Raw genomic sequence first — 17,245 nt, forward strand, 5'->3', positions numbered from 1 at the left:
ACAGAGAGAGACTACAGGATTGCAAGGGGTGCACTGTAACAAGGACTGAACTACAACACTGACAAGTGTTACATCAGACTTCTAAGTCTGTCAAGAGGTACAAATTTTACCTCTATGAGTAAGTTTAGAGTAAAATGCTACATATCTGTATTGATTTCTGAATGGGAAATTTTACTCTGGAAATAAAAACATCAGTGACAGGCTGTGTGTTTTACTATTTGTCTAGCAGTACTTAGTTGTCACAGTTAGGGATCAGAGCACTGCCACTTTGAGTATAAGGAGCAGCACTTGTAAGTATGGTTGCCTACAGTCACTGGACACTCAAATCAGTGGAGAGGCTCTGCCATGGTTCTTTCTGTTCATTCTCAGTACAGAGAAATTTTGCCCAAGGAAAATAATAGTATCCATGTCAGCTGAGAGAATGTTTTCTTCCTTTTGGTCCTTTCCAAAGAGATAAACAGATAGAGCTCTCTCATCTTTGAAAGAGAATTTAGTACTGAAGCAGAACCGTAACTTAAGTTGTACTCTCAAGTCAGTTATAATGGAATACTATATCTGCCATCTTGTTCACGTGTTTTCCTTTATATCTCTTAATTCCTACTTGTGGGTAGCAACTCTCATTTAACCTATCCAAAAGTATGGAACTCATTCCTTAACACTGCAGTGTTGAAGGTTTACATAATCTCTGTATCTGTTCAGATGCAGTTAAGCTGCCAACGAATGGACTGACTTGCACCAATTTTTGTGAAAATGTCTGTAATCCAGACACTTGTGCAGAAGAAATAAATACAATTTATTCACTAAAACTCTCTTACACTGAAAAATGAATAAACATTCTGGTGTCTCAAACAGTTATTAAAAACAAATTGGAAGAAGTGACTTCTGAAAAGTTGCAGCCACATTATCTGCTCTTGCAAACTGTGTTGGCCTTTCCTTTTCATCCAATAGTTGATGTCTCTAACAGACATATATTTCTATAACATACATACATCTCTTCTCCTATGTAATCTAGTAACTCCATTTACTGGCATTGTATTATAAAAGCACAATTGCATGAGATGCAAAGAGAAGCATAAATCAAAAGAATGTACATGTGCATTACATTTGGGACAACATAACGATAAAAATTAAACTGTCTTTTTCCAGTTTGTCTATTCATTTAGCTAAACCCTTTAAAGAATGCTAACAGCTCTCCTTACCCACTTCCCTTTTTGTCTTTTTGGTGGCTTACCACAGATGACTTTCATCTGGCCTATAATGAAACTATTTGATGACTGCTTGTCATATAATTACTCAAATACATTTTAGGATGTAAGCACATCTGTAACTTTCACAGTCTCTAAATTTAAAAGGTTCCTGTTTCTTGTTAAGGAAAGTGGGAGATGATGCAAGTGGCTCTCTTATGAATGGAGTCATTTCTTCATTGTGAAACAAGGTCTACAGGGCAGTTCATGGCTATAAACATAGTAAAAATAAGCATAGGAAAAGATATAGAATGTAACCTAGGAATGGGATCAAACACTGAAATCTTGGTTGTAGTGAACCAATACAAGCATAAAATCAGAGAGTTTGAAATGGGTATCTGATGGATTTTTAAATCTACACACTTCAAAGTTAAATTTAAATGACAAGAAACTTAACCATAATGAAATGTCCACTTTAAATAAATGCAATGTAAATCTCAGTCCAGTTCCTACCAAAGTTAGTAGATGATTTGCTGCTGACTTCAGAGGGACCAGATACAAGGCTAGCACACTTGTTTATGTTCTCATTCCACCAAATATTTCAGGGGTGTTTTAAAGAATTTTTGTAAAATTCCTGTAAATGACTGCCTGGATATTCTTATTTCAGTTAAAATTATATTTATTTCATCTAGATTATGTCAAGAAAGTGAACTAAGCTGAAATAAAAGCTATTTCTTTAACCTAGAATGAAACACACCAAGCATTAAACTATTTGTTTATATTTTCATGGATATTGTTCACGCTTCACTGGTAGAGCAATTCCAGAATATATATGTATGTATATATATATATATATATATGTATGTATTGCACAGAAAGATGTCAGTCAGAAACTGAAAGAGCAGTGTGTCCCCTGAAACAGTATGAAGTTTGACCAAATCAGTTTCATTTTGTCACTACAAAGAGTGACCGAAAAGCCCCAAACAAACAAACCCAAACGAAATAACAAGAACAAAAAAAAACCCAAACCAAACCAAAACAAAAAAACAAAACAAAAAACCATGGTGTGAAGCTGTAACAACAAGAAGCTGCATTATTGTTTGAAAACTAAAGTGACAATTACTAGCAAAAAATTATTTCTAACACAGAGGATTTAATGGATTGACTTTTTACACAGTCTGACAGTGACGGGACAATGGGGAATGGCTTTAAACTAAAAAAGGGGAGATTTAGGTTATATGTTATGAGGCAGTTTCTTATTCATAGCATGGTGAGGTGCTAGAACAGTTTCCCAAGAGAAGTTGTGGATGCCCCCAGTTGGGTGGGGTCTGGGGTAACCTGATCTAATGGCTGGCAACACTGCCTATGGTATGGGGATAGGAAAAAGTCAATCCTTAAGGTTCTTTTCAACCTAAGCCAAGCCATTCTGTGATTCTATGACACTGATTCCTCCAGGAAAAAAGAAAAAAAAAGAGAGAGAGAGAGAGAGAGAATGAAAATGCCTTTTCTACTTCCTGGGAAGGAAACCTTCTCCTTGCAGAAATGAGCACACTGTAACAGAATAATTCTATTTCAAAAGAGATGTTGCTGGTCTGTAAGCAAACCTGAATACTTTGTATCTACTATTGTTAAACATCTGCCTCACTGCAGCAGCATCTCTGAAAGAATATAGTGCAAGAGGAACAGAAGCTGGGAATTTATTTATAAAGCTTATTTGAGTTATAGAGTTAAATATTCAGAAACAGCTAAAAAAATTCATCTTTGTGAAGAAATGCGTAATTATTTTGTGGCTTTTACTGCAATGATAGAAACAGACATATTTTATCAAGAGAGTAAGTGGAAAATCCAGCCTAAATGCTTTTAAAAATCTCTCCTCAGGCTGTGTCAACTCAAATATTGTTTGGATTCCTCCTATCCCCATCTCCCCTCTTTAACAGCACACTGGGCAAGTCCACTAAAAGTAAATGTTAAACCCAAATTAAAAAAAATATAAAATAATAGCACTGGATTGAGGCATGCATAATTCTATTGGTATTTCTCTCCTAATGATGGCGTACTTACTATTTACATACTCTCCAATTCCAAACAGATTTGTAAGCAGGTTGTTTTGGTAATAGTGATAAGTAAAAAAAAAACAACTCCCCAGACTAGAATTGACTATTTCCAGGAACATGAATAAAAAAGTTCTTGGGCAGATACTCACCTCCTTCCTCTGGAATCAGACAAACAAATGGATCTTCCCCTGACTTCTCCTTTCTACAAAGCAAATGCAAAAAGCTCACAAACGTACTGAATTACTGCAATTATTCAGGAGTCAGACAGTTTAGCTATTTAGTGGTCTGGTGATCCATTTTGCCATCAGAATCACTGAATGCCTTCGTTTTCTCCCATCCTTGCTTGCCACACAAAAAGACCTTTTGTCTCCCAACTACCATTAGATACACCATGTGATGCTGATGTCTAGTTTACTGCATTCATAACCTCTCTTTGACAGTAACCTTACAGTAATAACAGCTTTTGTTTACACACGAGATAAGCTGCCATAAAATGACTCTAGTAAAGTATTTATTTGTTATAGTCTTTCTCAGTGGAAATAACTGCATGTGGAGAATTCTTAGGGATTGCAATTACAGAAGACTTGGAATTACCAATTACTTTGGGGAGAGCATATACATTAAAATTAGTGCTGACAAAACTTTTGATGAATGTGTAGTCAACTAATACACATTCAGACTTACAATAAATGTGACAAGTAACATGGTGATGGCCATTGTACACACTACTGTTATGCCCTTTCCCACTCTTAATTCCCCCTAATTCTTTGTCCTTCTTTTTCCAGCTGTCAAAGCCAGCGTGAGTTAAAGAACGTAATTTCTGTTCTTCACCTGCATGCTTCTAAGAAGAAAATCAGTCATTACAAGATGCCGAAGGCTATTTCTTTGTCTTTGAGGTTCTGCTTTTCAATTCTATTTTATGTTCCTCTTTCCTTTTTGAACATGAGGGAATAGTCAGTGTCACCTGACTGGTTGCTTTGGCTCCTGTCCTGAAAGATAACTATGCCTTTCTCTCTGACTGGCCACCACCAGAGTTAAGAATCTTTTTCCAGGAACTGAAAAGGAAAATAGCAACTGCTAGGATGAAAAGAAACAAAGTGCCTGTGTTTCATAAGAGAAGTGCATATGGCACCTGAAAGCCAGGTGTAACAATTTGGAGGCACGCAATGGAGAAGGAAAATATGTCTGCATCTGAAGTTTGTTTGAATCTGAGACAAAGAGCTGTGGCACAGTGCATCAACCAGCAGTGTCAATTCCTTTTTAGCCTAATGGTCAATAATTTTGAGTAGTAAGACTGTGATTACAAAAATAGAAATAGCTTAACACACAGAAATTTCATCTATAAAACTCTTCAAAACTTGAAGTGAATCAGTTCTATCAAGCAAATCCATGACCTGATGCGACCACTTATCAAATGTTTTCTGTCTTATTTCCACTCTCCTAGCACAGGTACTCCATCCATCATGCCACATTTCATGTAATAGACTTTGGCATTACTGGTGATTTTAATGTTGCCTGACCAACAATATTCCACATCCATTTTCGTAATCATCTTTTATATCTCAGCACTAAGAGAGGCAGTACGTGTTCACATAAGGCAACACGTGATGCAAAGAAAATAGGAACTGACTCAATAATCTTCTTTTTTTTTAAATTAAATATTGTAACAACAGTCACATACAAACAATTCTTAGCCTGTATGTGATTCAGTCTGCAAGCTGATGTCTCTGCTATTAACAATAAATTATATATTATATTGCATATTCATATATATTCATTATAGGTTTCCATCTCTAGTTAACTGGTTACAACTAGCAATGGCTTTTGGTTTCCGCTTTTATTGGTGGTTTCTTGTGCTGCTTTGTTTTTAAAATTTTCTCTTTTTTTCTTTTCTTTTTTGTTTTACTTTGTTTTGTTTAGTTTTTGTTCCTAGGCGAACAACTCCAGTTTGAGTCCAGGGCCATGATTACGTGGCAAACCTGACCTGATTTTCTCATTGAATGGCTCTTGACTTTATACCTCTGCTCTTTGCTTTGTTATTCTCCTGGACTGAAAAGGAAATTCATTATAAACAAAGCTTTCTGTGATGGAAAATTTTATCTATCTCTTTTCTGTGCCATACTGTAAGTATTATTGAACATACTTTAAACCACAAATATATATATTTTTATCTTACTGAAAAAATCATGACCTATGGAGAACTGCCATAGAGTTGTCACCAGTTTCTCTCAACTTTTCCTTCATTTTATAACTTCATCCCATCATCTGGGGTACTCCAATAGGAATGATCCATTCAGAGTCTGACTTAAAGTCAATTTTGTTTTTCCTATTCTAGAACAGTTTTGTTAGCCAAGAAGTTAGGTGACCTAATTAATATCTGTTACATGAAATGTTTAAGCATGGCTCCACAAAGAAAAACAAAAACCAAAAAACAACAACTGTAAGAAATGTTACCAAAGCTTACACAAATCCTGCATATTTAAACTATCAAAGAAGTTTGTCTGTTTACATCCACAGAGCTCCCTGCAGACCCACTGCCATAAATATACAGAGATTAAATTCCTTATAATCACAGTACTCAAGGCTGGTCAATTTGTTACTCTGAAGAATGAATAACAGTGACTTTGAAATTCCCTTTGTTATATTCTCCGGACAACTTTTGCCTTTTATGTACACCCAGATTCTTTCTCACCAATATATACACTGAAATCACTCAAACATTCTCAATAATAAATCCAGAAAATGAAATAGAAAATAATATCACTCAGTCGATTAGAAGACCTGCTGGACCAATTCTGCTTTTCAGTTTATTTCAAATTATTTCTGGTAACAGTTCACAAAAATAAATGCATGTAGGAGACTAAACCTTGAGATTAAACTACCTGGATTGTGATATCCAGACAGCACAACACTACTGTTCAGTACACTGCTCCCTTGCTTGGGCTAGAAAATGAGTCTTTGATGCTTTACATTCTCTACAAGAAAACAAGGGAAGACAGTGGGACAAGTTCATGCTAGTTTCACCTGCGAGTTAACCTGATGACTCATTGTTAATTTCATACCTCTTTCTAAAGCATTCCATAAATCTAATGTTCATGGTCCAATCTTTATTACATCAAGTTTTTAAACTTCTATCTTTCCTGCCTCTGAAAGACTGATGTCATTTTACATGAATTACATTCAAAACAGCATTACTAACTGCCCTTTACTGATATTGAGAGATTGCTTGAGAAGAAAATCTTCTAAGGGAACACACACTGTCACAACGCAGCACTACACCATTATTCAGGAACAACTCTTTTTTGCATCTTGAATGAAGTTCAATTCATCTTTAATCTTAATGAGTCTTTCAAGGTTCGTGTATACTCATGGTTGGGAAGATACCATTGACAATATAACACTGATTTCAATTACACAATTAGAATTGATTCAGAGATAAGTGACTGTTATTGGATACTTTGTTGCAAGTGTATTTTTTTTACCAAAGATTTCATCAATGATTTCACTAAATGCTTCCTGTCCTCATAGAAGTATTACACAACATGCATTACTACACTCTTACATCAAAGGTTTCACATAGAATAGTTCAACTTTTCTAACTTTTTACAACTTCTGTATTTCAAACTACTTGATAGGAATCATTAGAAAAGTTTAGAAGAGAGGATAAGAAAGAGGGAAACAAAAAGAAAGAAGAAAGAGAGATAGAAGGATAGAGATTATGTCTATTCAGGAAACCAAGTCTCAACAGACCATAGGAGCAGGCACAGAAAATTCCTTCAAAATGTTTTTATTGTGATACGTTATTTGAAGCAAGCAACAAAGTATTGCAAAACACGCTAAAGAATATTTAGGCAGAACATACTGCAAAGAAACAAATCTCCTGATGACAGATAAGGCACACAGTGGTACTCTCTGGAGTAAATTATACTTTTTCCTTGCTCTTTCTTTCAGCACACAAGCCAACAGATTTGCTGAGAAACTGAAAGTTTTCCACTGTTTTGTTATTCTTCCCCTTTGTATATTCAAAGAAAACGTGAATTTGTGCTAAACAGAATGAGTCCTTAATAAATGCAAAGTGCTTCCCATAAAAGCATAATCAGTCTATGTAATAGGCCTTACTTTGAAGTTTGTTGTCTCATTACATTTTATAATTTCTAAGGAAAAACTGAAATGAATTAAAGAGAACTCAGCATGATGAGTAAAGACTTCTGGGATTAGTCCTAATATAATAAATTATATTATCTTAAAATGTATACAATCTATTTCATTTTGAAGGGTGGTCTCAGGGTTAGTGCATTCATGTAATCAAGATATCAACAAGATTGTAAGTGTTCTGTCAACATGTTACTTCATTTGGAAATGCCAGGTCACTGTTAGGAGTTTTCATGCACCAGATAAAATTTCTAGTTAGAGAGAACAACCCCCTACAGCAGACAATGGCTCAGTCATTAGGGCACTCATCTGCACTGTAGGAGATATGGCTTACAAATGCTTCATGTTATGCCTGGTATTCTTTTCTATTCATGTTTTACAGTTTGCATACTTAATTACATGTTCATTGGGCTGCAGAGATGGATTTTCACAGTCTGATGATTTGGACACTTATCTAGGAAGTAAGAGATCCAGGTGAAAGTTCCCATGCTGTCTAACTATTCAGAAAGATTTCAAGCCTGACGGCTTACAATGGTCAACAAGGTCTTCTGGTGTAACCTAATTTCTTCTCTCTTCCCTCTGAAAACTCTCAGAAAATTTCCTCGTCTACAAATATGCAGACAAAAACCTTAGTGTTATTCTGAACAAACCCTCCTTCACAGTCTAAGTACCACATCAACACAGTGCAGCACCAGCACCTTATCATATCAGAGAACCATAGAATGGCTTGGGCTGAAAAGGACCTTAAAGGTCATCTAATTTCAACCTTTCTGCCACGAGCAGGGTTGCCAACCACTAGAAAACCACCTTGGAAAAGCAAAGCCACACTCAGACTGCCAAATCTTCAGCAGATCATACAGCTGGTCTACGAAATTTCCACAGCTCTACAAATCCAATTGGAATAACAGGGACACAAGTTTTTCTTTCTCCTTCTGCATAGACGATACCCTTATTCTTCTTCAAGTATGAGGCCACAAATGCCATGCAGACTTTGCTTTTCCCTATCCTCAAAAAGAAAAAGAGAGATCTTTGGGATCCTTTGTTCATGGCTTTAAACACCATTCTGAGGCATCTTTAAGTTCATGATGATCAGAAACTGTCTGTCTTCTAATGTGGGGGAAGTACTATTCCTTTTTTCTCTCTCTCTCTCTTTTTTTTTTTTTTTTTTTTTTTTTTGTTTGTTTGTTTGTTTGTTTTAAGTATTTTTAATTGTATCAAAGGCTGGTCCTAGGTCACAGAAGTCATGCCCAAAACTTTGGTTTATATGGACAAACCTTTGATAAACTGAGAAGGTTGACATGGGATACAACACAACTGACCAGGAGGGGCAAGAATGTATGAGGCTGGGCTCACCCTTAGGGCTTTAAACTACACTTGATGGGGGAAGGGGATGTACTGCTGAGAAACAGAGAAGAGTCAGGGAAGACTGTTGCTTTGGGAATTAACAGGGGAAAACCTCAGATTTGTCCCAGAGGTTTTTGAGAGGGCTCCTCCGAGAAGATAATACAGCTGAAAGCCCAGCTGAAGTGCCTCTATACCAGGGCATGCAGCATGGGATATAAACAGGATGAATAGGAAACCATGGTCCAATTGGAAAACTATGATCTTATTGCTGTCACGGAAACATGGCGGGATGACTGTCATAACTGGAATACCATGATTAAGAGCTTTAAACTTTTTAGAAGGGATAGGCAAGGCAGGAGGGGTAGGAGCAGAGGCAAGGCAGGAGGGGTAGGAGCAGTTGCTCATCAAAATATCCCAGAGGAACTCACTGTTGTGGTTGCCAAGCGGCTCTCCATCATATTTGAAAAACTGAGTCTGTCAGGCAAAGTCCCCAGTGAGTGGAAAAAGGGACTGCTGAGTGGTGCAGTTGGCAAAACAAAAGGGAGGGACACCATCCAGAGGGACTTGGACAGTCTCAAAAATTGGGCACATAACAACTTAATGAGTTTTAACAAGGCCAAGTGCAAGGTGTTGCACTAGGGTCGAGGCAATTCTAGATATAAGTTGAGCATAGGAGAAGAAGTCATTGACAATAGCCTTGTGGAGAAGGACTTAGAGGACCTGATGGAAGAAAAGCTAGACATGAACCAGCAGTGTGCTCTTGAAGACCAGAAGGCCAACAGTATCCTGGGCTGCGTCAAAAGAGGAGTGGCCAGCAGGGAGAGCAAGATGATTGACCCCCTTGTCAGGCCCCATCTGGAGTGCTGCGTCCAAGACTGAGGTCCCCAGTACAGGCAGGATGGGTCCCAAGGAGGGCCACAAGGATGTTCAGAGCGCTGGAGCACCTCTACGAAATGAAGAAAGGCTGAGGGAGTTGGGTGTGTTCAGCCTGAAGAAGAGAAGGCTCTGGGGAAACTTTGCTGCAGTCTTCCAGTACTTGAAGGGAGCTTACAGTCAGGAGAGGGACCAACTTTTAATATGGTCTGATAGTGATATGACAAGGGGAAATAGCTATAAACTAAAGGAAGGGAGATTAAGATTACATGTCAGGAAGAATTTTTTTCACTCAAAGTTAGGTGACACTCTAGAACAGTTTGCCCAGAGAGTTTGAGGATGCCCCATCTCTGGAAGCATTCAGAGTCAGGTGGATGGGATTGTGGGCAGCCCCATTGTGGCATGGGGTTTAGAATTAGATGATTTTTAAAGTCCCCTCTAAAATAAGCCATTCTGTGATCCTGTGCTATGATAAGTGGTTTATGTTTCCAAGATAATCTTTTAAACAAAGATAAGGAAATAATATACATGAATCTAGACACTGGTAATACAAGTAGACACTTACGTTGCCTTTTGTGAAAGAAAGCTTGGAATATGTATTTCTATAAAATGATACAGTGCTTATGTACAAGACCTCAACAGATAAGGTGCTTTTCAGGCATTTAAGTAAACAAGTACCTTTATTTTATTAGTAGTCATGTTCACATCCGGGCATAGATACAGAACTGACTATCCTAGGAAGAAAAAATAACCACCACTTCTATGCAGAGCAGAAGATTTTACATGCACTTCTCTCTCGCAGCTTAGCTTGGCAGGAATACGCAATGGAAAGAGACATTCACATCACCAGAAGAGCCCTGCATAATTTAGCAACAAGAATTTCCACTCATTTCTGAATGAAGTGCCAAAGCCAGGGAATGCTGGTTAGGGGAGTACAAGCAACTTAAATCAATATAATTCACCTGAGGCACATGAATTTTAATGGATGATAACTTACATAAACAGCACTTTGTCTAAAACATCCAGCTCTCAATAACTTCTTTAAATCAGAGGGGATGTCTCAAGAACACAATTCAGCAACTGATACAGAAATACAGATCTCTTGTCATACTTACCAGTCAGATTTGCTTCAGCGGGAGAACAACTTCAGAAAGTCCCATTTTACCATTTATGTTGGGTATTGGGTAGGTGGTGCCTGTGTGCACCAGGGGTGGAGTGAGGGAGGTCATGAGTATGTGATAGGGGTGGTCACAGGTACCACTATATAGGGTTTGTAGAGCGGCATTAAATTCGTATGTGTGTGAGTCCCGTCTGTTCCCCGTGCACGGAGGCACGGTACTTTCACTCGACAGCCTTGATTTGTCGCCGGATCGAGAGGCGACAGTTTACAAGAAAAAAGTGGTAGTTTGCCACATTCAAAAAGGGTTCCCTTTCTAGAAGCATCCTCAATACTAAAAAAATAGAATTCACCTTTAATATTCAGCAAGAAAATTTAGGCTTAAAACTTGCAACTAAATGAGATTCTTCTGGGAAAGGTAATTTTATACTTTTAATTTCTTTTATGAATTGATCACTCAATTCTAGTAGAACCTTTCAGTATTTGTACAGGTAAAATTTTGCACTTCTGAAGAATTGCATTGAAAACAGAAACAGAAGTGACATATGAAAAATGTAGTATCTATTTAAACCTACCACCTTAAAGAATAACTAACTAAACTATTTTCCATTAAGTCAGGCAAATTGAGCAAGTAACAATTGAACTTAAATCATTTCCTTATGCCTAAGACACTGTTCTCTTATGTGGTTTTAAGAACTTCAGATGACAGAAAGTTAACCTTAACTGTTCCTTGTTTAGCTTGCACCATTTAAATAAATAACACATCTGTTTTCATAGATACAGCATATTTATACGTTCCTCTCCACGCCCACATTGGGAGGAAGAAGGGCATTTGTCTGCTAATTTTGGTCTCTGTACATGGGAAATGTTATTCATCATACTGAACATGGATACAATTAAGTAACCATATTGAGAGCTGCTGTTCTGTCTCTTAAAGCCCTAAGTTAACTTGAGCTGACTTTGCCCTTATCAGAGTGGAATGGTTCCTTCAACCAAGCTGGCAAAGTTTGACTGAAATGTTGCGCCTGTAACGCATACACTAACAACAGACAGATGCAGACATATAAGAGAAGATAAAAAGAATGATAAGGACTTTAGAAAACAGTACTTTCCAGTTGGAGTGGACTGGGCATCTCTATGCTAGCAAGAAAAAGTTTAGGAGATATTATCACGATCATAAATGTATTTGAAAATGGTTATTAATGACAGCAATGTGAAAATGGTTATTAACAAAAGCTTGATTGACTCCAGGTTGTGTGGTGTATTAGACATGCCTGAAGGACAGGATACCATCCAGACAGACCTAGACAATCTCAAGCAACGGGCCCAGGTAAACCTCACGAGTTTCAACAAATAGAACAGCAACGTCTTACACCTGGGTCATGGCAAACACTGCTGTCAGGACAAGCTGGGATAAGTAAGCTGGGCCAGGCTCTGAGCAACCTGGTCTAGCTGCAGATGTCCCTGTTCATTGGAAGAGAGTTGGACTACATGACGTTTAAGGGTCACTTCCAACAAAAATGATTTTATGATTCTATGATTAAGACACTGAATGTCCAGTTTTGCAATGCCCACGTGGTAGAACATGTGGGAGTTTTATCCCACGGGGGTTAATGGCATTACTTTACAGAAAGGGAAACTTTGGTTGTCTAGCTCTTATGAAAGCATGAAGAAAGAAACTGACTAAAACAGGTTATCCAAATATGGCTGTGGAACATGCACTATTCGATTTTTTAAATTTTTTTTTTAAAATAAGCTAAATAAGCACCTCTCAGAAGTAAGAAAGGTGTTGCACGATTAATGTTTGTAGGTATTATACTCCCCTCTAAAGGTTTTTTTTGTTGTTTTTTTGTTTTGTTTTGTTTTCTTTGTTCTTTACAGTTCAGGAATTTAAAAATACTGATTGTGGATAAAATAGCTTTTCCTCTTAGAGTAGGAAAGTAAAGCATGTGTCTCTATGCCATCTGTTTTTCCCTCTCAAAGGTAAATCAGCTTGTATACAAGATAAAATGAATACAAAATTGGTATCTGAAGAAATTCCACAGTTTTATTCCTAAGACCCTTAGAAGAACAAAATAGACTGATTAGACTTACTGTGAAGCTAAAACTCACTGAAATCATATATATAGGCTTTACTCAAATTCTATATGTTAGCCTGTTGAGGTTTTCATACTGTTCTTTAAAAATAAAAGCCTTTTCAATGGACTTCCAGGATATTAAGACATTACCTCAAATTATGCAATTTTTCTAAAAAAAAAACACAAATTTCTTTAGATGCAAAAGAAGTGGACTGCAAACAGACCGCTAAGTGAGCACAACTGCCTGTCCCTCTCTCTGTCCCTGTCCACCTTGTCACCAACCTCAAGACTTCTTCCCACCTTCCTAGGCACTGGAATGGACTGCCCATGGAGGTGGTGCAGTCACCGACCCTGGGAGTGTTCAAGGAGCGACTGGATGATGCGTTTACAGACATGGTTTAGTGGGAGCTATTGGTAATAGGTGAATGGTTGGACTGGATGATATTTTATCTCTTTTCCAACCTTGGTGACTGTATTATTCTATTCTATGATTCCTTATATCCAGTCTAAATCTCCACCCTTTTACTTTGAAACCATTTTCCCTTGTTTTACGACAACAGGCCCTGCTGAAGAGCCTGTCCCCTTCTTTTTTATAGCTCCCTTTAGATACTGAAAGGCCACAGTCAGGTCTCCTCGAGGCCTCCTCTTCTCCAGGCTGAGCAGCCCCAGCTGTCTTGGCCTGTCCTTGTAGGAGAGTTGTTCCATTCCACTGATCATTTTTGCAGCCCTCTCTAGACACACTCCAACAGGTCCATTTCTCTCCTGTATTCAGGACTCCACATCTGGACACATTACTCCAGATGAGGTCTCACCAGCAGATAGACAGAATCACATCCCTCAACCTGCTGGCCATGCTTCTTTTGATGCAGCCCAGGATACAGTTGACTTTCTGGGCTGCAAGGGCACATTGCTGGTTCATGACCAGCTTGATATCCACCTGTACCTCCAAGCTATTTTTAACAGGGCTGTGCTCTATCCTTTCATCCTCCAGCCTGTGCTGATAGTGGGGGTTGCCACATTCCAGGAGCAAGCCTTTGTACTTAGCTCTAACTAACTCACAAACTAACCTCATGAAGTTTTCCTTGATCCATTCCTTGAGTTTGTCTAGGTCTCTCTGGATGGCATGTCAACTACACCGCAGTTTGGTGTCATCAGTACACTTGCTGAGGGTGCACTCAGTCCCATTGTTGACATCACTTGATGAACATATTAAAAGCATCAATCTCAGTACTGACCCAAGGGACACCACTTGTCACTGACCTCCATCCAGATATTGAGACGTTGACCACCATACTCCCATACTCTGAGTATGACCTTGCAATAGGTTCCTTGCCCATTCAACAGTTCATACATCAGATCCATGCCTTTCTAATTTAGAGTGAAGGATGTTATAAGTCCAGATATATGACATCAGTGTCTCATTCCTTGTCTGCTGATGCAGTCATGCCATCAAAGAAGGCTACTAAATTAGTCAGGCAGGACTTACCCTTGATGAAGCCATACTGGTTGTCCTCCATCAGCTCACTCTCTTCCATGTGCATAGTTTCCAGAAGGATCTGTTCTATCATCTTCCCTGGCACAGAGGTGAGGATGGCATGTCAGTATTTTCCAAGGGTTGTTCTTCCTACCCTTCTTAAAAAACGATACTTCACCTGACTGCCATGACTTTTCAAGCTGAGAGTGGCTTGGCAACTACATCAGCCAATTCCCTCAGTACTCTGGGATGCATCTAATCAGGGCCCATAGACTTATGGATGACCAGATTCCTCAGGTGGATGCAGTCCTGGTCTTTGTTTTCAGTAGGAAGGACACTGAACTTCCAGTCCCCACCTTCTGATTGATCTGCTCAAGGGCTATGTGAAGAGCAGTTGCAAGGATTTCATTCAAAGCAGAGGTGAACAACAGCATTGTTGCTCCAAAGGATGGTGGAAAACCTCTGGAAAATGACCTTCCTATATAAAAATAGCAGTGGACACAAAGCTTCTTGAAAAAAAAAAAATCAATTTAAGAAAGAAAAATAGGCAAAAGTGATAAATCATGAAGTTGAAATAAGCTGGATTCTGAGCTACTGAATGAGAAAAAAAAGATTATTAAAGCACATGATCACTTAGTACTGAAGAATAATAAAAGAGAAGAGGGTAAGGCCAACAGAACAACATGTGGTGCCACAGAGGAAAGGTCACCAAGAGAAACGTAAAGAAAATTGTGGAGGACAGAGGCTCTGAAGCATTTTCACCAGTGAACTTTATCTGTAGCATTCAGAACAAGTACAGAACAATGTGATGGGAGAGAAGGACCTGTGCACTCACTGACTGATCTACCTTTTATTGTGCCAAAATCTCTTAACAGTTCCATGCAACTCTAAAATCCCTCAGTTTTGTAATTCTTGCTTATTGAGGTACCTAAAATAGCTCTGTAATGTTTTGTGGCCTGGAGTCACAGATATTTAGCCTCATATTTAATTCTTTTAATGCAGACTTTGCCAAGAATATATGCCAGCATGTTACAAAACTGTTAAACAAATAACTTTAGTGAAGTTACTTTTTAAAGCACAGTGCTTGGTTTGAGGTAATCACAAGGTGCTTTAGCTGCCATGGCTACAGACTATTAAAGGACAGAACATGGGAGCAACTGTTCCCATTCTTGGAGAGGACCCAGGAGGTGGTATTAGGCAAAAGCCTTTTCATCTAGAAAACTCATGGCCTGGGTAACAGAGTGCTCCAATCCTGTTTGTGCACATGAGTCACTGTGGTGCTGTGGCCAAATGCTGGTGTTAAATCCCCTAGTCTTTCCCCTTCAGTTTCAGTGGGATATTGCCCTGCCGCCTTTCTGTCCCAAAACCAGTGCAGCTTGGGCAGATTTGCTGGGCAATTTTAAACAGCTGTTGTACATCACTGTGGATTTATCATATTTCTGTGATAGGTGAAAAGAATTATATATTTCAATCTAACTGTATATAGAAATGATAAACTACAACTTTTAAAAAGCACTGACAATAGGTTTTTAAAGCATTTTAATAATCTTAGAAGAGAGCAAAGGTAATGTAACAGTAATTGGAACAGTAATAAGTCCTACAGTAATAGAGTCCTACACTCTACTGATGGAATTCCAGGGTCAATGATTTGTGGTCATCTTACAATTTCTACTTAGAGAAGAAAATCAAGCTATACTTTTTTTTTCCCCCTAAAATAATCCTTTCCTGTCTAAGTTTGCTAAGTTATAAAAATATAGATGGGAAAGACTGATTGGTTCCTGGCTTATCACTTTTCCCAAGTAAGCATTTCGTGTCAAATGTACTGTAAACCTGCTAGATATTAGAAAAAATCACCAAACTAAAAACTGCATTGCAGAATACCTCGCATAGAGCAGAATACTGTCTGAAACATACATGGAATGGATTAACTCCATTTAAGAGCAAACACAGTCCTAAAATGGCTGGTATTTTACCTGTTTTTATATCCTACACTTTCTCTATGGGTCAGCACAAAAAAAGGACACTGCATATTTTTGTTAGTTTCTTTTCTGTGCTCAACTGTTGTCTTAATATGAGAGAGTAAGAGCCTCCAGAAGTAAAGTGGTAAATTTTTAGTAACACAGCTATACCTGAAGAAAGGATTCATTTTAACAGTAAAAAAAATAATGTATTAAAATCTAGCATGAATAAGACAGTTGAGATATAAGAAGTGTTAATATGCAGAGTATAAATTCTGCAGCCCAGAAGTATCCCATAATAAGGCACGTGAATTATAAGCATGCTTCTAAGTAATTACCTATTGTCAAGACGCACACACTTCTAATACCTGAATAACCTCCTGGTAACGACGAGCCTTCTTGATGATACAAGCAAGTTGTAATTCAAGTGCCTCAAGGTAGGTGGGATTTTTCCTTCTACCTGGTCTTTTAACTCAATTTCATCACCATCAACTTCACAGATCTTTTCCATATCCTAAGGAAGCTGTTGTCTTAAGGAACTTTTGTCTTAAACAGATTTTCACAGAATGCCTTACTTAGATGAAAACAGAGCATTACCAACTCAGGTCATCCAGCTGAATCACTGTACATCATTAAACACTGCTTCTATAGAAATAATGCATCAGGAAGACAAGACATTGTGAAGTGCCACACAAGTTTTCCTGGCACTGGAACAGATTTTCAATATTACCCACAAGTGATAAAATCATAGGTAATCTTACAGGTTATTTATTGTTGATAAAATCTTGACACGTCATGTCTTTCTCCAGCAGGACTATGCCTTAAGAAAGACTAAAGAAGTTACACTCATCCATGGGAAAATCCCTACCTCATAAAATGACTATTCTTGCTCTTGGTAGTCTTTTTGCTCAATGTTTGACTCTAGTTTCTGTTCTTTTTCCTTAAGGAGAAAGAAGTGGTGCCTTTTTGTCTTTGTGAAACTAAACTTCAACAGTACCTAACCAAATCAAA

The 17,245-nt window shown here is 38.1% G+C and overlaps 1 long non-coding RNA gene across 4 annotated transcripts in view; it reads right to left on the bottom strand.

The window, feature by feature from the left end:
• Positions 1-17,245, bottom strand: part of LOC146762491 (uncharacterized) — a 195,860-nt gene that overhangs the window by 169,803 nt on the left and 8,812 nt on the right. The window contains exon 2 of one of the 4 annotated variants that reach the window (XR_014936693.1): positions 14,289-14,375. This is a non-coding gene — a long non-coding RNA (uncharacterized LOC146762491). Of the gene's footprint in view, positions 1-3,387; positions 3,528-14,288; positions 14,786-17,245 lie in introns of those variants that run through there. The other 3 variants (XR_014936685.1, XR_014936688.1, XR_014936696.1) reach the window with 3 other exon arrangements.

Source organism: Coturnix japonica, chromosome 1, assembly GCF_054131305.1.
Source record: "Coturnix japonica strain WE chromosome 1, WE-NBRP24, whole genome shotgun sequence".
In the NCBI taxonomy this organism is placed as follows: domain Eukaryota; kingdom Metazoa; phylum Chordata; class Aves; order Galliformes; family Phasianidae; genus Coturnix; species Coturnix japonica.